The sequence below is a fragment of the Bactrocera latifrons genome, unplaced genomic scaffold, assembly GCF_001853355.1.
Source record: "Bactrocera latifrons isolate USDA-ARS-PBARC rearing strain unplaced genomic scaffold, ASM185335v1 scaffold_121, whole genome shotgun sequence".
Lineage (NCBI taxonomy): Eukaryota > Metazoa > Arthropoda > Insecta > Diptera > Tephritidae > Bactrocera > Bactrocera latifrons.
In genome coordinates, this window is record NW_017534642.1 from 159,839 (window position 1) to 185,781 (window position 25,943).

The 25,943-nt window shown below is 40.2% G+C and overlaps 1 protein-coding gene across 1 annotated transcript in view; it reads left to right on the top strand.

Moving 5' to 3' along the window:
- Nucleotides 1-25,943, top strand: part of LOC108978401 (probable 4-coumarate--CoA ligase 3) — a 145,132-nt gene that overhangs the window by 109,733 nt on the left and 9,456 nt on the right. The window lies entirely within an intron of this gene.

Sequence of the window (25,943 nt, forward strand, 5' to 3'; positions counted from 1 at the left end):
GCAACACCGAATTTACACAAACTTCGCACATTTATTTTCGCAATTCTGCTGAGTGTCTGTTTTTAGTTTTGCGCGAACGAAAGCGAATTTCGTAAACAGCTGCTGTCCGTCGCTGATAGTTGCGGCTGATCCAACATCACTTGACGGCAACTTTCGGCTTCGCATGAAAACTGTGAATTGGACCATGAAAGACATTGCATATTTATAAATGAGATGTTTTCACTGTTTCACTTGACAGTTCCAATCTCGTCGGCTTATCTAGCGCTGTTAAAATGAGTTCGCCAAATTAATGCCGAACCCGCGAAAGTGGGTCAAAAGTGTTTTCGAAACCAACTGTTCCAATTATGTGCTGATAAAGCCACAAATAAGTTTCTGAGTATAAAAAAAAAGATTTTTCCTGCTTACCTAAAGAGAGATACACTTTTTTTTTTGTACATAACGATAGTGAGATACTGGCCTCAGAGTTGAATGACCAAGCGATTTTAACCTCATTAGCGGAATCGTCGTAAACTGCAAAGCCGATGAGATTGCGGGCCGTTTCCAAATGAGTAGGTTTCCAGATCTCTTCTTGAGTTCTGGAATAGGACTTTTGGACCCCGCTGAGTTCAGAACGCGCTGGTTAACAATCAGAACTTGTGCAGCTGCTGGAACCTCTAGCTCAAAGTTAACCATAAAAATCACGCCGCAAACGCACGTGTTCTGACTTTCGGGCCTTCTTCTCCAAAGCTGTATGCCGGAAAGCGAAGTGGAATCATATTGTCATCTATTTTCCGACTTTTGCTAGACAGATATTGAGATGGTTATTGATGTTAACCGCCTTAATAAATTTTTTGAAAAATTCAAAATGCTACGTCGATCTGTAGACAGACTATGACTCTGTAAGCTATGTTCCATGAATCTGCACTTATATAATTGCCATACAAATATCCGATCTCTCCTAGCTCCAATCATTAATTCCAACCACCAACTCGTCATTCAATTACACGGATTAGCCAAAATGCTTTAAATTGTGACATGTCTCGTATTACGATTTAATTACCTGACAGTTAGAGGGGGAAGTAAGCGGCCTAGTAAATATAAATAGGTGAGCGCTCATCCCCTCTGTCAGCCAACAGTACAAAGAGAGTTTCGCTTTCACTTCGCCATTCAGTATTTCGCTCGGCCACTCCGCTTTCCCAGCGAACAGCTGCTCGCCTGCTCATTCGCTCGTAGTTTGTTTTACTTTTAATTAAAAAATCAATAATCAACGACCTTTCCTTTGTTGCCACATTCGAAACACGTTAATTTGCCACTCAGCCAATCCACCAGCACAATCGGCTGCGGCATTGGCGGCCCCACCAGGTCAAGCACTAATTTACATGCAAAAATTTACGGTAAATACGAGCGCATATGTGTGTGCGTGTGTTGTGTAAATAACAGTAAATGTCAGCTGAATAAGCAACAAAACGAACGAAGCGAGCAGTTAAGTAGCGAGTGTGGTGTTTGGACACACGAGCATGCAATGCTGGCTCCTTTGCCTGGCCCTTGCCCACACTCGAAAGTTTCGCGATGTTGTCGCCTTCATTTTCCGTTAAGCACAGTGTAGTCATAGCAATGGCGCACACAATAAACCGCATTATGCAAACATCGAGCGAAAGGGAATAAAAATGGAGCATACAAAAGCGGTTGACAAGGGGGCCGGGGGTAGACCGGCAGGCGACTACACTACCATAAGTGAGGAGCTACTAAACTATTCTGTGTGACAAAAGCGGTCGAGCGCGGCACTTGAGAGGTCGCGGGTATTCGCGTTGGCAACAGACAACTGGCTGCGGTGGCTAGTTGGAGGCGAAAAAGAAAGTATAAATACCCATGTACAATGGAATTGGTTGAAAAATGGGAAGTAGTAAACGTCTAAGCTGCTGAACAATGAAAAATTAGCTGAAACCGAACGCGACTAATTTTTTTAATATAAATGATACCATGAAGTTGTAGTGCGGTTCAATGCTTGTAACGAGATGAGGGCATGAAATATGTATCGTGAATAAAATATTAGAGATGGTGCGGTGGAATTGACACCACTTAACTGGAAATAATAAAATATGTAAACTAAAAGGGTGTTCGTAACCAAATCACGCCCTTCGAAAATGTATAAGGAAGGAAATGTGCATTTCAGATATAAAAAAGCTACCAGCAATTTTAAAAGTGAATAGAAATATGAAAAACTACAAAAAAATCGGAAACTTAAAAATAAGCTAAAGGGTTTGTCCGAAAATTAATAAGACTCAGTCGATTAAATTCAAATTTATTGAACCAATGGTTGCTATTTTCTTTAATAATTTTCAAAATTCAATTCATGGTGGACGATGCCATCATTTCCCTTTGGATTTGATCATGTTTACCTTTTTTGGGCGAGAAGACGCTGGCGTGTGCTATTCGGAAAATTACTTCTTTGTCTCGGGATCCTACTCGGAGATCCATGACTCGTCACCTATGATTACGTTATTCAAAAATTGGGGGCCACGCGCGAAAATGTTTATCCTGAGTCGCCAGCCGCACGTTCGTTAGTTAGGAACGCGCTCTACTGAATCCAGTCTGAGCCCGCACGCTCCGAAGTACAGTCGTGGCGGAAGAAAATCAGTCCTATTACTTATAAACCCTGTATGAGATAGACACGTTTGACGGTTTTCGGTATATTCGTGATTTTTGTGCTGCCATTCTTACTTAAAACTCTCGTGGAGCTTGGCATTAGGGGCATAAGAATATCTCAGAGCGAAAAATGGCAAGAAACAATCCCAGCTGAAGGTATTCGTCACTCTAATGTTGGTCAGGAGTTCCCAAACCATATTGCAGAACAACAACCAGCTGAGAGATCTAAAGGCCCGAGAAAATCTTAAGCCAACCGTACTAAACTCAAACCCTAACGAATCTACACCACCTCGGTAATAAAAAATAATCAAAGCCTTAGTCAACCGCAAGGGTATAAAGATTGGATTACTATGCAGGAAGACAGTAGAAAGCATCGATAGTTTTTCTACCGGAAAAAAGTTCTCATGCAATCTCCAGAGTATTGTCTTCAAACCTGTTGGATAAAAACAAGGGGTGCATCAAAAATGGTATGAGAAGTTCAGCCAAGAATGCAGCATACATATATGTACATATAATCGAGTTCTGGTAGTTAAGTGTATGCCTGCCCCACTTCACAGAACTCTCAACAGCGGTTTCAGACAAACTCGGTTAACTACTGCAACTCTGCCCCCACACATAAGCAAACGCTTTCCAGGCGAAAAGAAGGAGGTTAATTGCGTGTTAGGAATATTGCGCTTGCCGCTCGAGGACAATACCGCCACACATACAGGCATACAATAAATGGTGTTTGCTTTTTTTGCACTCACATGTTGGCATTTTCATTTCTAACCCATAAAATACCGAGAAAAAGTACAAAGCAACGCCGCAATGCATACATATGCACCGTATGTAAGCTGCGAGTGCGTCCATTGAAGCATTGCGGCAATATAACGACTTATTTGTGTTAGTAGCTCAAACTAAAGTGAAATATATTCGGCTCCCATATGTTTGTATTATGTAACTCTATGGAATGCAATGCAAAGCAAATATGTGAAAAATTTCATTGCGCATTTTGGAGTGGAGAGAAGAGCTGAAGAGCGACAAATGGATTGTGTGGCAATATTGTTGGCGGGATATGCGAGCCAGCTATCGCTTGACTGTGCCACATGCAATATGCCGAATGGGGTGACACAAATACTTGCGAAGCTATCCTGTACATATCTACATATGTACCCCAAACAGTTGCAGGCATTCTATGTGTATTTCGTATTCCCAAATGTGGGTTTTTATAGCACACTTGCCACAACCGTTGCAACATGACTTATTTGTTGCACAATAAAAATGTTTGTGGAATGTCTGGAATATGTGGTGCCGCATATAAATGATTTAAAAGTGACAGTTGCATAGTGAGGATGAATGATTGTGCAGAGGATGATCGAATAAAAATCGGAGCTAAGTTGCTGGGCTAGCGTCAGTTTTACTGGCTAACACGTTGGATCACAATACTCTTGAAAGGTGTATGAGGGGTATATATAGTTAGGATAGCGCTTATGTTCCTTAAGACACATATGACCCCACTAAGGCACATTTGACATGTGTAGGCTTACTTTTCCCATCTCCGAAGTTCCTAGACTGTGCTATGTTCTATATGCAAACCTTCCTAAGAGAAGTCGAAACGAGAAGATGGAACCACTTTGTCTAGTTAAACTTTCTAGTTAAATCGAAAGCTTCAAATCTCACAAGCATTCAACTTCGAAACACAGTGAAAGCGCAATTCTGTTATTCAAAGTTTCATAAAAGCTCTGTTTTAGAGAAAGTGTTATATCTAATTTGTCTAGTTAAACGTTCGTTACCTTAAAACACATCGAAAGCTAATAAAAGCTCCTTAAAGATCTTTCTTCATTGCAAAAATACTTTCGCTAGCTCGTGCACACTTTTCCACGACATTTCCTTATCTTGTCACTCCAATCACTTTAAGAACCCTCATATATCAGCGACTTCTTTTTCAGTATTTTAAGTACAATTGCTTTTAGAGCTAAAATATCCTGAAATTGCTATCACTCTCTAACCAAAAATCAAAATTTTCCATATTTCGTCAATTTTTTTGTCTCGCGGTAAAAAGAACGGAACAAGAAACATGAATATTGATTGACAGCTGTCAGAGCTGCCTTTCGCTGCCGAGCGTCTGTTTTGCCATTGTTAGAGACTTTTTATGGCGAAGTTAAAGTGATGTGTGTATGTATGTATCTTGCCATAAATCGTGGCGGTTGCTGCGTTTCGTTGACGCCAAACGCGCTGCGATACTGGACACAACGACGCCATAGATAACGGCCAAAAAGCAACAACTCCACACCACTTTCACCAGTTGTGCCACAAAACGCAGACGGCAATGATTTCTTAACTGAGAATTATTCGCACTCAAATGCGAGTTGGCTAAGCTCATGCAGCGCGCACTGCCACTGACGCTTTTGCTTTGATTGTCAACGAAATCCGCAGAATTTTTTGATTTCTCATCTTCGCTGCTGGCAGTTTGACATTTGCATGCCTTCACGTTTCCGCACTGTTAGCTGCTGCTAGTGTGGGGTGCGTTGTCGCCAATTCTTTCGTGAGCAGAGAGAGGGGACGGCAGTGCGTGCTACGAGCGCGCGTTAAATAGCCGACACGTTATTGGAGCTCAGCATTGTCACTTATTTGCGCTATTTTCAGATAAATTTCAGATGATTTTCTTAGTTTTTTCTAAATGCGTGAGGCCACAATACTGTCTGTTTTTGTTTAGCCTAACGAATGTGGGCAGTGAGCTAGAAGTAATTCAAAGCAGCGTCATTTTGGTTGGAGGCCAATCAGGGCGCCTTAAAGTATACCAAGTGCAGAAAGTGGCAGCTATTGTCAATATTTTCCAGAATTTTAATGAATATATTACATATTGGGTAGTAGAAAAAGTCTGTTCATATTCCGAATCAAACTTCAACTTTTCGAATATGTACAGCCGCAACTGTTTTCAACTATCCCGAATTTTTTTATTTTTGGTTAAATGAAGCTTAAAATCTCAAATTTCCAACACTTCATGGTATGACAAAATGTGTTTGGTAGCACTGGAAATATACGACAGCGACGACATCTGTTTACAAAATACGAAAAGACTTTTTCGACTGCCCAATATTACATATATTTTTATATAATCGTAAAGCAATTTTCGGAAGTTGTGTGATTACACATTAGACAAGTAATTACGAGAATTTGGAACCTTTGAGTTAGAAGCTCTGCGGAAACCTCTTTCGAAGACGCTGCCTATTTTTTCTCATCCTCACCAACTCAGATTTCTGGCTTTTTTGCGATTTGAAAATTAAAATTACAGCAGCGTTCATATTCTCTTGTAACGGTACCATAAATTGTCTAAATTAAATGCTCGTTTGCTGGCAGAGCGACGCCAGCCATACGGCGTGTATTAAATGGCGGCAACGAGGCAACCAAAGCGCCGCACACACAAACACAAACAAAGCGTCTGGGACAATGCAGTGCGTGTTGCATTGCAATGAGCGCGGATCTAGGCGAACATATGTGCGGACAACTTATTTAACATGCAAGCGCACAAACACATACATACATATCTATATATATATGTGAGTAAATAATTATAAACATGAAGAGCAAATAGTTGCGCTGCGAGCGGCGTGTGTGCTTTTGTTGTTTTGCACAATAAAAGGGAAAGTGCCACGACGACGCACGCATATATGCAGCGCATATAGAGCACGAACGCGCACACATACTTAGAAACGTGCGGTTGCATGTATGTATGTGTAGCTCTGCGCACTTGTGTGCTAAAATAAACTTACAAGCCGGTACATATTTATCCTTGCATAGCATATCCTCTTTGTCCTTTTGCTTTTTTATGCTGTACATGTGTGCGTGTGCTTCTTGCTCCCTCTTCAACTATTTTTCGCTTGCACTTGACATGCAAATATTTATGCCCAACTTTTTCCAGCGCTCTTAATTGCTCTTGCTGCGCTTGAAGTCGCAACTAAACCATTAGCTGATATCTTTTACGAGCACAGCTACGTTTTAGTGACTGCTAAGGCTGACATTTCGATAGAATTAAAAAATTTTGGATCTAAAATTAAAAAAATTTACATGTTTTTACTAACATTTAGAGGCCAGCGAATTTTTTGAAATCAACTATATAAAATTCGTCGCCGGTGCAGCCTTCGAGAAGCCTTTAAGTTCGGGTTCAGTCCTCTTTGTACAAGAAATGATACTTGAAAAATATCAAGTTAGGTTAGATGACTGCTCCCTCAGCATGGCAGCCAAATCACACTTAGACTGTTATATTTAGTCTTCTGTGAATCCAGCCGAGTACTGTAGTTGGATATTGACAGTGAACCTACCGCAAATATGTATAGATGTAAAAGTTACTTTCTGAAGTAACTATACAGTCTTCTTCCGGAAAGTAATAGTTCTGATTTTCTTCCGCCGCGACTACATGTACTTAGGAGGCGGCGTCTCCTTGCTCAAAAAAGGGGAGAAGAAGGGAATAATGAGCAAATTCAAAGTGAAAACGATGCTAATTGTCTTTTTCGACATCAAAATCATTGTCTTTTACGTCGAAGTCCTCAAGGCCTCAAACGAAAGGTCAATTGCATCATCCACAAGACATCGCAGCCGATCGAAAGTTGCCCCACGACAATGCCCCGGCTCACACCGCCTTTCTTGTAAACTGCTACCTAACCAAGACCGGGATCGCAACGCTTCCGCAGCCGCCCTACAGCCCAGATGTGTGGCTCCCGGACTCTTTTGTTTCCTTGCCTGAAAAGGCCGACGAAAGGGCATCCAAGTAGCATGCATCTCGGCTCTCAAGGCTATTCCGGAGTGCTGCATCGACGCAGAAGCAGCCTATTTTGAAAATTTTTAAAGAATTGAAACGATTGGTTCAATTAATTTTTTGAAATCAACTCAGTCCTATTACTTTCCAATCAGCGTGAACAGCTGAGTCCGTCCATTTGTCTGCATATTGGCGCATCAGTCCTTCAGTTTTTTAAATATCGACCTGCAATTTCGCATTTGATTGGAATAGCTGATATCGGATCACTAACGCACATAGCAAACTGAAAGTTCAAAATCAAGCTCTTGTGCGGAATCTTTCATATTTTTGGATAGGTTTTACAAGATTTTTCATATTCTGCGTCTGCCCTACTGCCGCACCACTCGGCTTTCAACCGCATATATTCACAAGCCCGAAAATGGGAAATGCGCGTGTGGCTGGCCCATACTACAGTCACGTTTTCATGCCTCAAGCGTGGCTAATTCCGGGTGCGCTAACGGCATATGGAAAACGTCAATTGCACTGCAACAATATACAGTACTTTTACCGTAACAACGGTAAAACAAACAAACCTCAGGAGAGTGTGAGCGCCAAAGACACTTGCGGACAATTAAATTTAATTAAAAACAGTGGCGAGCAGAAGCCCAGCACTCAATGCACCGAAAAAGGTAGACCAAGCGGCGGCGGCTGGTGCTGTCGACGAGTGAGTGTGACAGTTTTGTGTTATTGCGGAACAAAGAGGCAACATGAAAGCAGCTATGCAGGCGTGACTGACAGCACAGATAACTGTCGTTGGTACGAGTGCGACGTAAGTGAACAAAGCCTAAGTTAATTTGGTGCAAAAGGGGTCACGCGAAGACGCCACCGGCGACGCGAAAAATAGATGAAACAAAGGAAATCGAATAATGAAATAAAACTTGTTCAGCATTTCAATGAGGAAACATTTCAAATAGCAGCAGCAGTTGCTAAGCGAAAAGGAATCTCAAACTATTAGATTAAGGCTCGTAAAAGAGCAAAATAATAAACTATTGGAAAGGAGACAAACGTGCTTATAAGATCACCACACGACCTTCACCAATGTAGGATGACTCACTTTTACTGTCTAAGCAAGGGCATTTTGATACATAAATTGGTGAAGAAATTACTATGATTTTGGTCGGTATAAGGGCAGTGGTAGGTAAATGTTGTTGTTGTTGTTATAGTGGCAGATACCGAGTTGATAGTCCTTCGCCGGATAAAAATTCGGATGCGTTCTGGTTACATAAACCCGACAGTCGTAGTAACGGAGGAAGGGGCATCGGGTTCCGTCGGCTGAATCATGAGAAATATATAAAATATACGATTTTTTTGTAATCTTCCAATAAATGGGATTTAAACCTCTTGTGATAATATCCTTCCAATATTTAAAACATAAATGATTGACATCCAGTGATCTTATTGAGAGTCGAATCGAAAGAGCATAACGTATATAGCCGAAGTCTCTAACAAACTGTGGTGCTCTTAGACTTCAATCGATATTCGGCTATAAATAGAAGAAACTACGAAGGGGTAGTTGAAAGAACGTATGGAAGATGAGGAATGCAGTCCAGAGTCAAGAAAATTCCACTCTAAAAATATAGACAAAATAAACCACTATCCCTATTTAATTCTTAAGCAAGTAACCTAACTAAGTCAAGGCTCTTTAAAGAGAGCATTTTGTTATATTACAAGCGTTTCAAACTACTTTCAATTTCGTGCAAATTTTAGTCGATGTGTTAAACTTGCCAACCGCTGTGCCCGAACAAATGCTCCAATAATATTCAAATTTCAAGTTTAACTATTTTTAGTCGACTATTTTCGGCAAGGACACCAGAGGACACCGCAGTCAAGGCAACATAAAGCATACTTTGCATACTTTGCTTAGTTCTACTAGCAACGACCGCGTAGACGACGGCGGTAGTTCTGTGGCAGCGCACGACTCGTGGAAAATCGAAATCGATTACGCAGAAACGGCGGAATGGCGTAAGTAAGCTGAAAGCTGAAAGAAGGCAACGTGACTCCACCTCCATCCGCCGTTCTTGTATTTTCCTTTTATGGCTCTTGTTGGCCAAACACGAACTTCTTAAATGCTAGCACTTTTATGATCAAAAGTTTTTGCGTGTAGAACAAGCGATTCCATTGACAATTATGAGCGTACAAGGAGAGAGCAAGCTTTGGTTGTGAAAAGAAATAATAAAAATTAATTTTTGAATTGTCGCTTTATGCAAGGAAAACGAGGACTTGATGTGATTTTTCAGGGAGCAAGGCATATATTGTGTAATAAAATTTTTTAAGAAAATACCCAACTCTTTCTCTTGCTCCCACAAGTTTGTGGACTGGAGTTAATGTCGATGAGGCTCAGTTTAGATGTCTTCGCAGAAGTAATGCCATCATTGAATCAAAGCAAAGAAGTAGTTATACCTCTTGAAGGGACTTCCAAAATCGTTCGGTTTGTGATAGAGAAATATATAGCTTAATTTTCGAATTTTTATCTGACACTCTACTTACAAAACCTCAGCTCTTTAGAGTAAAGTTGATTAAATATTTTTTTCTGATTAAAGTACAAGATTATTAGGTTATTAGAAATATTCGACACGAACCCATTGAAGCAGTTTTCTGAATACCTTCCACTGCGACAACAACAACATGAACGAATACTAATGATACCAATTGACAATATTGTTAAGCCCATATATATACTCAATTACTTTTAAAGCCTAAAACACCATCTCGATTGTATACTTTTGTGGTTTGCAAGATAAGGAAGCGGAAACCAGGCACTCAATTTCTGCAATCATCCCCAGAACATCACCGCACCGCTGGCAAAAGTCAATGCAGCGCCTACGGATATGCTGTATATGCACTGAGTGAGGTAATTTGACGCAGCTCCATGCGTTTCCCCATTCATGTCCATTTTCTTTTCAATTATATTCTTTATAACATTGCCAAGAGGCCAAATAAGCAAACCGTCAAAGGCAGGTATGTGTGTTTGTGCTCGGAAAAGCAATCAAATATGCTGCCATCTTTATTTGAACGTTCTCAATGCTCTACCACATTTGCATGCGCACTTGTATTATTCTAGGCAAACCTAACCTCAAACTAATTGACTGGCATTTCTTGTCAATAACGGGAACTTTCGTTATTATACTCAGCTCCAGCTGGGTTACTGTTATCCTAACCACGAGCTATTGCCAACTGTGTGTGTGTTTTTTTTAGCGACTGCTCCACAAAGCCGCAAATGTTATGTTTGCTCGACGGGTAGAAAAATAGGGAAAGACAACAGAAAGCACACACACTCCTGCTTACAGCCTTGAGCATGCAGCTGAACCTGGTGCTGTCCATTATACTCAGTTGGGTGATGCAGCAACCTCAGGTGGATCATAAAGCGTGACTGAGGCCACTTTACCTTGCGCGGAGGTAAAGAAATGGAGCGCCTAACTTCAGGGAGGCTGCTACGGAAAACCTGATGTAGCCACAGTGGCATGCCGGAGCGTTTGCAGATAAGCGCAGCGTGAGCTGGCGGCAGGTAGTGCCTACTAAGCTGGCCATGTACGTATGTAGACATTCATGTCTCTGCCGGGAAATAAATCAACCCACGCAATTAGCATACACACAACTACCGTTAGCCAGAAAATTTTAGGCCGAAGTCTGCAGGAATGGCTAATTTAGCGTGCCACAAAAATGGGCAAACTTAAGTGCCAAAATGGTACAGCAAACTTTTGGGTTTGCCTACACTGAGTGTGAGACTCAAGCAAATATTGTAGAGAATACCGAAAATCGGTAGAAGAGATAAACGAGTTGACTGGAATTTCAAGCAAATATTTATAACGGCTCTTGGCCGTTTCTTTTTTGTTAATTTGTTGAGATTATGTCTGCAATACCTTTAATTGCTGCTAAACTTTTGAACTTTGGCGTTTTTTATTTAGCACATCCCTAGTCAAGCTTTTGAAACTGAAATGTGCATTTCTTTGGCTTCTCACTGAAAGCGCTGCTTCCAATCAGAAATATCAACAAATGTATCTATGAACAAATTTCTATGGTCGCAAAGCCTGGATTGAGCGTCGAAAGGTTATGCTGAGTGTTAGGTGGGATTGGAAGGAATCATTCACTATGAGCTGCACCAGCCGAACGATTGATTCTACATTTGGCTGTCCAAAACTGGTGAGATTAAAGCAGGCAATCGAAAAAAAACGGAACCAGAACTGACCAACAAAAAGGGCTCCGTCTTTCATCAGGGCAACGTCAGACCGCACACATCTTTAATGACTCGGCAAAAACTGGAAGAGCTTGGCTGGGCGGTTTCGATGCATTCACCATATAGCCCTGGCCGTGCACCATCGGACAGCCATTTGTTTCAGTCAATGCAGAACTTTCTTAATGGAGTAAAGTTGGTTTCAAGAAAGCTTGTGAAAATTACTGTTACATGTCCTTGCCCTAGAATTGTGTTTTATTCTCAAGGAAATGTTGAGTCAGACTTCTGAAAATTGAAAACAATTTGCTTCTTTATGGTGCATAGCAAATCATAGTATGATAATGCAATGCGTAATTATCAGCTCACTCTTAAAGTTGTGAAAGCTCCATGTCCGACCGCCTTCCAGCTAATTTAACACCTTATCGTTAACTCGGCAATTGCTGTCGTCAGCAATGCGAAAGGCAATTGATTAATCAAATATGAGCACAAAGCAAGGCGCAAACGCACATACACACACTACGGCACTTGGCCGTAGTTAAAACAAGGGCAATTTATTTATGCTCACAAATAATTAAGTTGCCACAGCGAGCGCAGTGTGGGCAGGTAAACGACTGGAAAGCGAGCCAAGAAAACAGCAAACAATGAGTGTAAGACGATAAGAAAAGCAAATAAATCAGTTACGTGTGTGTGGCTGTGTGCTTTTAGCTAGCGCTGCAACCCTGTGGGAAATTGTATGAAGGAGTTCGTTTAAAAGTACATGGAAAGGATCTGACATCAAAAATATTATTTTTTATTATAAATTATGCCCGTCCGTCTGTCTGTGTAAACGATAACTTGATTAGAAATTTAGTTATTTTGGTGAAACTGGCCACATACATAGATTTCTTGGCAGTCAACAGAAGTCGGTTAGTCGGTGTCCCATGCTCCTGTGAGTTAAACTTTTTTAAAAGTGGGTGTGGCTCCGCCTTCTATATGATTTAATGTACATATTTGTAAGCCCAGACACCAAATATCTAGATCTCACCGGTCCGAATACACCGGTCATTCTGTGAGCTTTAGTATTGAGATTTGAAGAGAATAAGTAGTTTTGTCATGACAATGCCCTTTTGCCAAAAWTAGGTAAAATCGGGTCTGTCTTTTACTTAACATAAATATTTTTGAACTTCCGGTTGACTTTGTACCGCATCTGAAGCTTAATATATAACGTATCTTAATAAAATTCAGAAACAATATATTTTTTGTATTTTCTAATATAGTTTGCATGGGGATAATTCTATTTCGATATCGTTATTGGCATACCTAATCGCTGAATAACTACTTCATATTTTTTCTCTACAAGCTGAATTCGATTAGCCGCCAATTTAAGCGATTCAGCATAATTCCAAAATGGTTTCTGCATCACCTATTATTACTTTCATTCCATAAAATCACCCAAAGTTGTTTTAAATACAATTCAGCAGTATATTAAGCAAACATAGCACATTGCTGAATATGTCAGTCGAAAGAAATAAATTCCTGAGAAAATATTTCATTGCCATAGTTTTGTGTATTGCAGCCTCCGGTAAATAAACCGACAAGAAAACGAATGTAATAAATATCAGATATCCTTCACACACATACACACACACTGCTGCTGTGGCAAGACATGAATTATGTTATGTATGTCATGCCATAAATTGTCAGTTTATTGACATGATTGTAATGGAATGACAACACATGTGCATTTGCACGTATAAAAGCGCATGGTGCATGCAACAAAAATGTTGCATAATCACATATACAAATATGTATTTATGTAAATATGTCTGTCGGTGTGTTTTATCACTTTTTGGCTTTTTACATTACATTTTTCACATATCAATTTCCGTTACTACGAATATTGTCAGTGCCGCTACATTTTGCGCCATTTTCGTTTGGCTAATATACATATACATATATATTGTACATATTTACGCCATACGTAAATACACAGCGCGTTCTCATCTTCGGATGTAGTCAGTTTCCTTCAAAAGTAATTTAAAATGCATGACACAACTCTTCCAACAAATATGTATATATATATATATATATGTATTTACATAAATGTTTCATGAACGCAATATGTGGGACTGTGCAAATTAATGTTGTTGTCTTTATGGGAGTGTTATTTGCTTTGCTACATTTTATATTTATTTGTGATTGCTTTTTTGCAAGTCATCAAACCAGCAAATGTCAATTTTATYTCGCGCTATCAACACATTTGACCAATTCTGCTGTTGTTGCAACGTTATTTGTTTATTTATGCAACGGCAACCATTTTGTATTGACTCCAGTGGGAGCAATTGTGTATACTCCAATGAAAATGCTATTATGGATTTTATTTTAAGTTTTTAAAACCAATTTCGTGCTCTGAACTGTGCTGAATTGCGCTGAATGTAAGTGCTATGTGCTGCATCCAACTTTAATTATATTATGTATACCCTAAATTATTCAAACCAAGTGCTGAATATGTTAGCGTCTTATCTTTTATCCATTTTTAGGTGTGAGTGTTTGTTTTTTGATAAAATCAATCAAGCTGAATATTAATAAGAAACGCCAAAGATATTATAAAAGTATGCTTAAGTGCTGATTCTCACATAAAATTTGCAATATTTTCAAAAATAGTTCTTTATGAATTTAGAATATTAGCTGAATGGCGCTGAATGAAATTTAATGTTGTTGAATAAATTTGAAGACGCAAAAATGGTAAAATGTTACTTAATAATTTTCGTATTAAGCACTTAGACCCCTGAAATCTGTTTTAATCTTCCAGCTGAATTGGGTCACAGATAACCTAAATGCGCTGAATATAACTAAAATGGATAGAATTGTTGAATAAATGTGAATACACGAAAAATGGTAAAAATTTTACTTAATAGTTTTCGTATTCAGCGCTAAGTCTCCTAAAATGTGTCTCATTTTGCAGCTGAATTGATAACTTAAGTGCGCTGAATGTTACTAAAATAGTCTGGCAAATGACTTTATACGCCTTTTTGCTCTTTTCAACAAGCTGAATCGCGCTGAATTGCAAGCAACCAGACTATATAACGCATTCGAGGTTTTGAAAAGTAGTTAAAAAGCTTGAAATAATATTTTGAGCTGAATTACACAGTGATAAAAGCTAAGTGAAGAAAGTTCCAAAAGCTTAGACTTTAGGCCTTAGGTTTTTTCCATGAGAAGAATGTTACTGATAAAGAAACGAATAAAAAACAGGAGAAAACTTAAACCAAGAGTACTGCAAATTTTGGGTAAATATTGACCGAAAATAGAAATAAGAAAGTATACAAAATTCCATAAGCAAGAAAGCATGACTAAAAGCTAAAAATGTTGCGTGCAACACAATCGGCTTAAATTGCAATCTAATGTAATCTAATGGTAGAGGTTAGCAGCCATAGAAAGGACAACCGTTAGCGCTAGTGAGGGCTGAGGAGTAGTGCGAAGTATGAGCAAGTATATTTGTAAAACGAGAAGCCAGGAACTACAAGCGTCAGTGCAACTTGCGGCTGTATATGCCGCATGAAGCACGCTAAGGCTTAATTAACGAAAGCCGCAGCCAAAGTGCGCAACAGACAGAGATAAAACCAAATAAAACAAAAAACCGAACACGATGTTTGCGTGTTGAAAGAGAAACATAAAAACGCAAGTAGCGAGATGCCAACGGCGGCGCAGCAGACGCGTGCCATGACCATCGCGCCACGTATTAACCTGCCTCCTCCACAAATACGTGAACCCACGAACTCACACAGCCACAACAGAGCGTAGGCTAAGAGCGTGTTAATTAGCCGCGCATGTTTTCAGCTGTCGGCCATGTTGCAAGTAGCTTATGTAGCCACACGGTCGTCGTACACCCATTATAGGCGTGTACCCGCTGCGGAAGCCAAGCAAAGCAAAGGTTAATGTCAACTTATGTCAGCCGCGTAAGCGCTGTGAAGAGTGGCGCTAAAGAGGCGCTTATGTCCAACCGACGGCAGGAAGTGGCAATGGAACTTGATAATTGCAAGACATTTGCATACAAATATGCTGCGGCAGTGGCAACAAGGTCAAACCCCAAAGAAACCAAACGAAAATAACAAATTTAAAAATAAAATATTTTCTCGCAGCAAAACACACACACACACGCGTGTTGGTTTTTAAGCTTGCAGTGAATAGAGTGCCGCGTTGCAACTGCTGGTGCGCGACCATCAATCAGTCGCAAGGTGTTTGCCAACCACGCAGACATGTGAGTTGTGCAAACCCAACTTGACAGCTAACATTTGAGGCCATTCGACGCTGCCACTGCTGCACGTAATCAAGTTTGCGGTGAGCTGTAGTGCTAATGGCAGGCGCGCTTCGCTCAACTGTCGCTCGGGCGCGACCGTCAGTTGGTATTGTGCGGCAACTGCAATACCGTTATTGCATGAGCGCTGTTTTTGTGCTGCTTCGGTTGTTGTTATTGATTGGGCATGCAGCGGTGTCGCAGTCACATGGCTTAGTGTTGCGGGTCTCCAGCGTTTGCAGCGCATTTCAAATGCTGCGCCGCAATTGTTGTGTTGTTTCCCCACAGTTGTTGGCAATTTAAAACTTACGCCGGCTGACTGAGTACAGCGAGTGACTTACTTCCTTTCACTAGTCGGTCGGTCGGTCAACAGTCAAAGGGGGTTGGCAATGCGCCAAGTGTCTTAAAAGCAATGGCAATTGCAATATGTGTCACGCAAAATAAATACCACTAAAATGAGGTTAGGGAAAATAAAAGTGAACTCTTCAAATGGGGCATGTGCAAGCAGAAGGCAAAGGAGTTGCACAAAATTTAAAACATTTTTCAGACCAGAACGTAAATGTTTGCTTAATTTTCACAATTTGACAGAGATTTGTAGTGATTATTGCTTCCCGGAGCCCCTGTTTTTGGCTCAAGTTTGCCGGATATGTTTCCTCGTTTAAGGAATGACGGAACTTACGTCTCCGCTTTTCGGCAAGTGTGGAATATTGCCAACAGGTACTACATTGTACGGAGTGGGCAATTGGGAGGTAAAGTCCTCTCTCGACGAACAAAAAAAAAACTCTGTAGGTCACTTATTATTCCCGTCCTACTATATGGTGCAGAGGCATGGACGATGAAAACAGCTGATGAGTGGACGTTACGAGTTTTCGAGAGAAAGGTTCTGCGAAAGTTTTACGGCCCTTTGCGCGTATACCACGACGTTGACATTAATGACCGCACGTATGGATGAAGACACTCCAGCTCTGAAACTATTCGACGCAATACCCGCCGGGGAAGCAGAGGAACAGGAAGACCTCCTCTCCGTAGAGAAGACCACTTGGAAGGACCAGGTCGCTTGGAATTTCCAATTGGCGCCACGTTGCAAAAAGAAGAAACGGTGTCTATGCCAGTAGAGAAGAAGAAGAACCGGTACTTAATATTTTTTATTTAGTTCACGGATAGTATCGTGACTAAAGGTGGCTTTCTAAACTAGTTTAGTGCGATTATCTGGGTCCGTCATAAGTCGGATTACTTTCTTTCGACTTCGGAACTTAGAAACTCTAAGGGCCTAAGATTTTGATTTATTCTATATTTATCCGCCTTAAGGTTGGTATAGTCACTCTCTCACTCATCTCTCAAGGGGTTAATGTTTATTCCTTATACATTATACCATACAGTACAATCCACAACACTATGCTATCTTTACAAATACCGAAAATTTTTCGAGGAACCTTCGAAATTAAAAGCGGTTCCAAAGACTCCTAATCGCCAGAACGTCACTGAAATTTGTTTATAGTTCTCAAGTATCATAATTTTTCCTCATAGACCGCGAGCGGTAAGAAAACTCAGCTAGCTTACTATGTCAGCATACATAAAGTGATTGTTGTTTTCTCTATATCTTGATTCCTATACATACGCAAGATTTCATATTATATGCACATATACACACGCAAATCCAACACACAGTCACTCGGAAGAAAATGGAGCAGTCAGATATCGCTAGCTTTAGCAGCCACTGAACAGGCTGTGGCAAGCGTTTTAGTAGAATTTCGGTCAGCACACACACACACACAAGCACAACCACACAAAGCGGCGGATCAGCACACATACAAGCAATCATATTAAGCGCTACACGAGCTAAACAATGATGCATAAAAGCATAATAGCACATCCGTACTAAGAAAGAAACCAGAAAAAACATTAATTTTCGTTTTTCATTTGTCATCTCATGCAGATTAACTCGAGCGCTTAACTCTACTTATACGCGCAAGCAACGCCGGCCAAACGCAACACACACAAAGGAGCTGGCATCATGATCTGCAGCGTATTTATGGCAGCATGGCGGATAGCAAGCGTAATAGAAATTACGATGCCAAGGCAACAACAGCAAAAGTGAACATACACACAACGCACATCAAGTGTACTTGACTTTAGTGACTGAAGTGGTAAAGCCAACTGAAATATTCAACAGCAACTGCAGCCAACCATCACTTCCGCTTACACGCACACACAGCCCCACACACACACAAAGAATAGATGTTTTCACAATCCTTTCTACAACAGGATTAAGTTGTAAAATGTATTGGAAGGCGAGTAAGAAGAAAAGTAGTGAAGCCCGACAGCAACGCTGTGGTTCTTGCGGCATTGCGGCGCATGAGATAACCGTAGATAGTAAAAGGATATATTATACATATGTCCACAAACTTACGTACATCTTCACACAAATATATACATTTTATGTTTTTTTTTTTTGGGCAAAGCATGCCTTTTTTTGCTGTTGCCGTGGCGCGTATGTGCTTGCCACACAACAGTTATTGAGGCATACATTGTTTAATATGCAGATGCTCGCTTAAATATTACAAGTAATGAAGCTGCATGAAAGGCAAAGTGTGGACCAACACACTTCCCGGTGTTTAAGCGCCTACGTAGCAGCAAGCCGACGCGTAGTGTTGCGTATGGTGTGTGTGCTGGTTGCTTAGTCATGCAGGCGCACTGCTTCTGCTGCTGAATTTTTAATTTTTCAATATCTCGTTGAATTATTGACTTGGGAAGGTTCGCGTACGTTGAAGCACTCGCCATTGTAAGCCCTTGGCTTTCATTTTTTGCATCTGTGATGTACGCGCGGGCTAACAACAAGCATGGAAGATTGTAGCATACTTTCACAGCTCAAATCAAGTCCAAGACGAATGGACTCAGATAAAATTTAATGGAGATGGCAGACTCAAACGTAGCCAGCGCATAAATTTGAGTGCCAAATTATTTTGATAGAACTCGGCGCTTTGCTTTTAAAGAAATATATATAAAAATTGCCTAACTTTACGTTAAAGTGATGAGTTACGAGTTTGCAAAGTTTCGCCTTCTCTTTCATTTTGTGGTTTCGATGTAGCTACTAGCGTCCGATATGCCTTTTGCAGACATCCATTCAAGGGTTGGTGCTATGGGTTCCACTTATTCTGTGTCGGATCTGCGATAAAGCAGGACATTCACGGAAAGAATGGAAAATTTTTTCCTTATTATTATCTATTATTTGCCAATTCTTGGAATTATATATTGAGCTCTCTCCTGATCGATCCTAGCTGATAATTAATACTGCCTCGGGTTCATTTATCAAAGCTCCTGCCTTTGGCAACTCGTCTGCTTTTTCGTTGCGAGAAATGATCAAAGATCAAGTCTAGGTGGAGCTTTTCTCTTAGTGAGCTCAGTGCCTTCTTGCAATTAAGGACTATGCTGAAATTAGTCACGTGCCATGACAAGGCTAGGAAAGCCTTCTGGCTGTCCGTGTATATTGCTGCTTTATGTATTGTCTTCTAGTTATTCAATAAAGCTTCGCAGGTCTTCCCTATGCCCAGCACTTCCGCTTGAAAGATGCTAGCCGAGTTCGTGGACGGATGGAGAGAGAATGTCCGGACTATTATAGTAAACATATAGCTGTCATACAAACTGGCCGATCAAAATCAAAATAAAGATTATTAAGCCATAAGAAATGCACTTTTGGAGGGCCGAAGTGACCTTTTTTTCTTGTTTAATACATTTTCGTGAAATTTTTGTGCAATATTCTTCGAGAGCGTTAGTTTAATGAAGCATTAGTCGTTCGAGCTACACATCTTACACCGATTCATTTTGAAAAACCATATAGGGGTTTCGAACGTTTGCTAAACAAAGTTTCCATCAGTGTGCTAAGCACCTGAAAGCCATTGATTGGCGGAGATGGCTGATAGGACACCTTGTTTATGGCACTATATTAAAATTGCACAAGAGCTACCATCAAGTACCACCTAAAGTAAAAACTATAACTTTTTTTATTTTAATTTTTTCATGCTCAAAAAGTTCTTAGTAATCAAGAACATGAGTTCCACACTTAAAGTAGTTTTTCTGCAAGTCGCATAAAGTTATATATGCCCAAACTAACTAAGCCCTCTTGAAATTGAGTCTCCTCAGCTGCTTGTTTCACTTTCGTATATTTTTTCACGAATTTTGTTTTTATAATTCCCACTAAACTCGAAATAATTGTTTCCCACTGCCAATTTTGCCAATTGTTAGTTTAAAGCGCTCGTAAAAGTATGCAACAATTTAGCGATTCTGTTATGTAAACGCGAATCATCAGTTTTAATAAATGGCCTTAAGATTTTCGCACAATCAACTCAACGCCAAAAGCAGCACAAACAGTGCACAAGCAAACACAGCGTCTTGGCACACCATCGCTTAGCTGAAGTATACTTTAAGGCGCCACACGCGAAATTGTGTCATTTTTGCTGCCGTTTTGTTGTTTCTTATGCGAAAGCTAAAGAAGAAGGTCCGTTTGTTTTTCATTATAATCGTAAATCATAGAGCACACTGTTTTTTTTTTTTTTTTTTTTTTTTGTTGGCAAAACTTTCGCTGAACGCACACTTACACTCAGACACTCGTGTTTGGGGCGAAACTATGTCAGTTACTGGTATTTTCATATTTAATAAGTGAAAGGGAAATACCAAATGTCATTTACTTGAGCTCCGCTGTATATGTGTGTGTGTACTTTCCTTGAAGTGTGTGTCATAATTCAAAACGAACACGCGACGCGAACGCGCACGAAGCGACGCGCAGCAGTCGCGCGAGACTTTTGGCGAGTTAGGGAGCTACGTCAAAGCACACAAGTAAGCGCACATTTACACACACACACACTCGTTAGTGCATCCTGTTGAACGTGGTGGGCTCACAGGCGCTCAGCGTTGGCCAAGCGGCTGTAGTGAGGGAGCAGCGAAGGGTGTGAGAAATGTGCAAAAGTGTGCGAGCGCACGAAGCTCTACCGACAGACTGGCTGGCTGACCAACTGACGAGACCATTTGGAGCTGCGACCGACGTCTCCGGGCAGTGCGGCAGTAAGACAGGGTAACGGTGAAGTTGCATGGCAAGCAACCAGTCGTCCAGCCAGTCAGTCTGTCTGCCATGGCTGTGTGTATGTGTTATTTGTGACTGTGTGCGTGCCCATTCGTGCGTGACACATATACTTTGTTTGTGCTCGAACTCGTACGCATTCGTGAGCGCGTACGTGTGCGTACGTATGCTTTTCGGCTCACTTCACTTTTGAAAATCCTTCCACTTACACTTTCTTGCCTTGCCGCCGATCTGCTGCTCCTACTCCAGCGCACACCGTTAAGTTTCAGCTTGTTGTCGTTTTTGTTGCCGTTATAGTGGTCGTCGTCGTCGTGACTCGCTTGCCACTCGCCTCGCCACGCTCAATGCTGTCTCTTATACACATCTAGATGTGTATAAGAGACAGAGCGCACACCGTTAAGTTTCAGCTTGTTGTCGTTTTTGTTGCCGTTATAGTGGTCGTCGTCGTCGTGACTCGCTTGCCACTCGCCTCGCCACGCTCAATGTCATTACACAATAATTTCGCTTTTTTGCTTTCAAAATTTCACTTTTCATCACCTTTACCGTTGCGATTTTCGCAAATTTTCCCTTTCGTTGAATACACGTTTCCAATTAAACGACCACAATTTTTCACTAGAGCTAGAGCTGGTCCACTTTTAGGCGTTTTAGTGCAGATAACGCGTATAAATTCACATTTTCACATTCTCTTTTGCACAAAGTTCGACCGAATTTGAAATTTTTCTACGATTTCTCAATATACGATACGCTTTGGGCATAAACTAAATATTTTTGTTGTTGTTGTTGTTGTTGGTAACTTTTCAAAAACGTTTATCCCCACACACACGCACACACATTGTCCGCGCCGCTGTAGCGACACAACGTTGCACTTGGTTACGCACCTAAAAGTTGACTACGAAAATGACACGAATTTCATTGGTGACGAACCGTTAGCGCGAGTGGTGGAATTCGGCGCACCGGTCAGGCGCGTTTTGAGTGTCACCAGTGTAGAGCGGTTAGGAGAGCGCGCGCTCAATTGGAGTTGTGGATGTGTGAGCGAGACAAACAGTGTGCGCTGTGGTTAATTTTAAACAGCTGTTGCGCGGTAAGTGTTTCAAAAGCAATTTCGTGCATTGCGGCAGCACGTGTAGACGTGTTAATTTTTAAAGAAACGTTTCTCTATATACTAATTGTAATAGTAAAGGTTACGCTCTTCTCCTCCTTCTTTTCATAATACTCATTATAAATACACCAAACTCACCACACTTTCAGCGCCGCCATCTAACGTGCACTAGCGAAATCGTTAGCTAACGCGCACACCAACAACACTTCACATGCGCCAGCAAATGTTGCCAAAACACTAGAAAAGCGACTTGTACACAATTCCGCGTCACATTGTTGACATTTCATTTGACAACTCTCAGCGTAAACAAAAACATCTTCTAGCAGAATACACAAATAAGTATGTGTAAAGCTCAAACTCCCTCAATTCAGCCGCCAAAATATCTTGCAAAGCGCCAAAAAGTATGCCAACAATACAGCGCCTCACCCCCAGCTCTCCCTGTCGTTACATTTGCTCTCTCACACCATCGGTCTGGCTGGTGGAGGGTGGTGCCCACACTTTTCATGCTGCGCTGCTTTCGCCTTCCTGTATTTGCTTAATGCCTCTTTGCCTTTTGCATCATTTGGTAGGCTTCATCGTCTATGATCTTAGTAAGCTTTGGACTGTTGTTGGTTTTAAAGGTGGCAGTGCGTATGCTCTGGTGTAATAATTTAGTGATTTTAATGAAAGTGAACGGAAAATACTAGGCAAATCGTGACTTTCTCCAACAAAAAGTGTAAAGTGGAAATGTAAATATATTTACTGGACCTTAAATTAAATTAAATAACGGCAAATAGCAGTTACTGCCAACAAACGTGCCTCATAATACATACAAAGTAATTGGTAAACGAAAAGTGTGTAAAATATATTTTCAGAGCTATTAGTACAAATAGTAAAACCCATTGTTAGCATCCAATCGTGAACTAGCTCACGAGTGTTTTATTATTTCTAATGACAAGTACCCTGTCGGAAATTAAAATCACTTACAACCAGTTCACTGTTGGCGTGTTTAGAGTCTTATTTTGGACAATATATTACTTTTTTATATATTCTTCTCACTAAAATATTTAATCCAGAAATAACAGCAAATGCTATGTATATCGATACTTGTGTGATTTATGCCGCATTGCCCTGCAGTTCAGTTTATTAGTAAGTGTTAAGCGATAATTTCCAATATTAACTTTTTATGGTCGCTTATCACACACACACAAGCACACATAGAGACTTTCATTTTAATAGCATTTATGGGGCTTCCTCACTTGTTTACCTCACTGTTTCACAATTTCTTGCCAGTTTTTCGCTTCGCTTTGTTTTGCTTAGCTTTTCTTTGTTTTCTTTAATTTTGTGGGTCTCTTGCAGCTCACCTTTGTGCATCTTTTCGAATGTTATGCGCGACCAATTAAATTTATGGCTTGATTATAAAGCTGCTAATCAGCGATTGTAATGATTCTTTGCTTATGCGATAAGTTCGTTGAATAGTTTATGCTTTTTATACCCTGAACAGAGTATTTAAGTTTGGCACGATGTTTGTAACTCCCAGAAGGAAACGTCAGAGACATTATAAAGTATGTAGCATGGAGCTTAAAATATCACAAATTCAAACACTATATGGTAAAACACAATGTGATTAGTAGCACTGCAGATATACGACTGCCACGACATGTATTAACAATATACGAAAAGACTTTTTCGACTACCCAATATAAGATATAAATGATCAGCATGACGAACCGAGTCGATTTAGCCCTCTCCGTCTCGCTGTATATATGAAAACTAGTCTCTCAGTTTTCGGTAATCATTTGCATAACTCCTATTCCCCACAAGAAGCTGCTCAGTTGTCTGATCAGCGGCACTTGTAGATTGCCTCATTTAAAAAAGTGTAAACCACCGTATTTAACTATGCAAAATATTTATACTCTCTCCTCATAACTAAAATAATTAAAAACAAAAAATCCATAAATTGGATATTAAAATTTTTATTTTTTCAACAATTTAACCGCCGCTTAATTTCCACCAGACCCCTCTCATCGCATTGCCGCATTCCAAAGCCTAATCGCTGCTGATGATCACAACCCGAAATAGCTGCTTTGATTATTTGTCGTAACGGTTGCATTACAGCAAGCATTTAAACAGCAGCTTTGTTAGTTGAGAACTGCAGCTTGCGGCGCGACCGGTTTTTTCCGCTGTCCACCTATTCGGCGTTGCCGCGGGCGTCACGCTAAGCTTGCGAGCAAAGTCCAAAGCGACGAACATCAATTCAGCCACGTTGTTGTTATCATATAGTTGTTGTTGTTGTAGTTATGTATATGCATAAATATTTATGTATTTACTTTGGTAAACATTTTTTTGTGTTCACTGCTGTTCATAGATCCGAGACATAAGCGGTAAATATGTAAATAAACGAGCCCACCAGCCGAGTTTTCACACTCTCGTTCTCTCTCCCTCTCTCTCTCTATGAAAAATGTTTTTTTTTTGGTTTTTTGTGGCCTACAACTATTGCATTTGTCTTAATTGTGCACTTGTCCGCTTGCCACACCTATTTCCCTGCGCGAACCGCGGAAAGTCATCGTCTCTACAGAAATCAAAACGAAATATAAGCATTAATTATGCTCTGGTATTTTTCTACTTCAGTCCAAAATCCGAATTATAATATCTTTTTAGACAACATATTTCTACACGAACTTAATAGACGCACATAATATGACAAGCGTTCCGCTTCTAGCAAGCGCCTTCTATTTATGGACGCGCTCAGCACCATTTCTGCGCTTCTACTCTTGCATTTACACATAAATGATATTAAAATGTTTCCAGCGACCTATTAAACATGCGGTACACCACACAAGTGCAGTACACAAGCTGGAGGTTGTTTTTTGCTGTGGCAGAGAATGCTCCCACGACAGACGGGTCTAAGTAATCGGAACGTACCCGGATTTTTGTTGATTTTTAGGCAGATTTTCTACCGCTTCAACAACAACAACAGTGTGTTATTTTTTTATAAATGTGAATCGCAACCAAATTTTCTTTTCGTACCTTTTTTCTTTTTAACCATTCATTTTTCTTTTTCCAAATTCTGCGGCACTGATTTGCACAAGCTCCAATTTGCATAAATTGCTTAAAGCGTTTAAGCCACACCTTAGTATTTTATATACTTAAATTTCTGCATTTATTTGCACATACATCCATATACATAGATATAGAAATATAGCAAATATGCAAGTAGCAAGCAACAAACCAAAAAATACAATAAACAACGCGGATCAGTCCAGTTTCCTTTTACAACTCCAGTGAGCTTCGTTGCGTACGGTTAGTTACGCGTCTGAAAGTGTCGTCAGTGTGCGATTTCTGCGCGCTTCTTTATGTAAAGTGCTCTGCGTTGTTTTGACAGTGTTTTATCGTTAATCTAATCTAATTTTAGCTGTATCGAACGAAGTATGCTTCTTAGAAAGTATGAGTGTGTGGTTTTTATAAGTGATCTGAATATCATTTTATAGTGTCTCCAACAAGCATCATGGTAACTGAAGGTATATTCATGCTATACAAATTAAACGAAAATATGTGTGAAAATATGAAAGCCTCTGTAGCTAGTGCTCCTTATGTTTAATGTATAATAATAATTGTATTATTATTTTACAAATAATAAATAAATAAATAATATGCTCTATCACATAGTCAGAGAACATCTATTGAAAGTATTAGACCAGCTCGGCCAAGGAAACCAATTGAGCTGAGATACAAATGTTGCTTTGTAGAAAATCGTCGTGTAGAGCTTTTCCTCCAATCTTAAAACTTGCAAAACACTATTGGATTACTAAATAATTTATCCCATTTTTATACAAAAATTTCAAAATATACGAATTTCTTCATTGTTTTCACTCATTTCTGAACAGCTGTACCTATTCTTCAACTTCCCTCAATATTTATATACGTATATATATATATCTTTTTTTT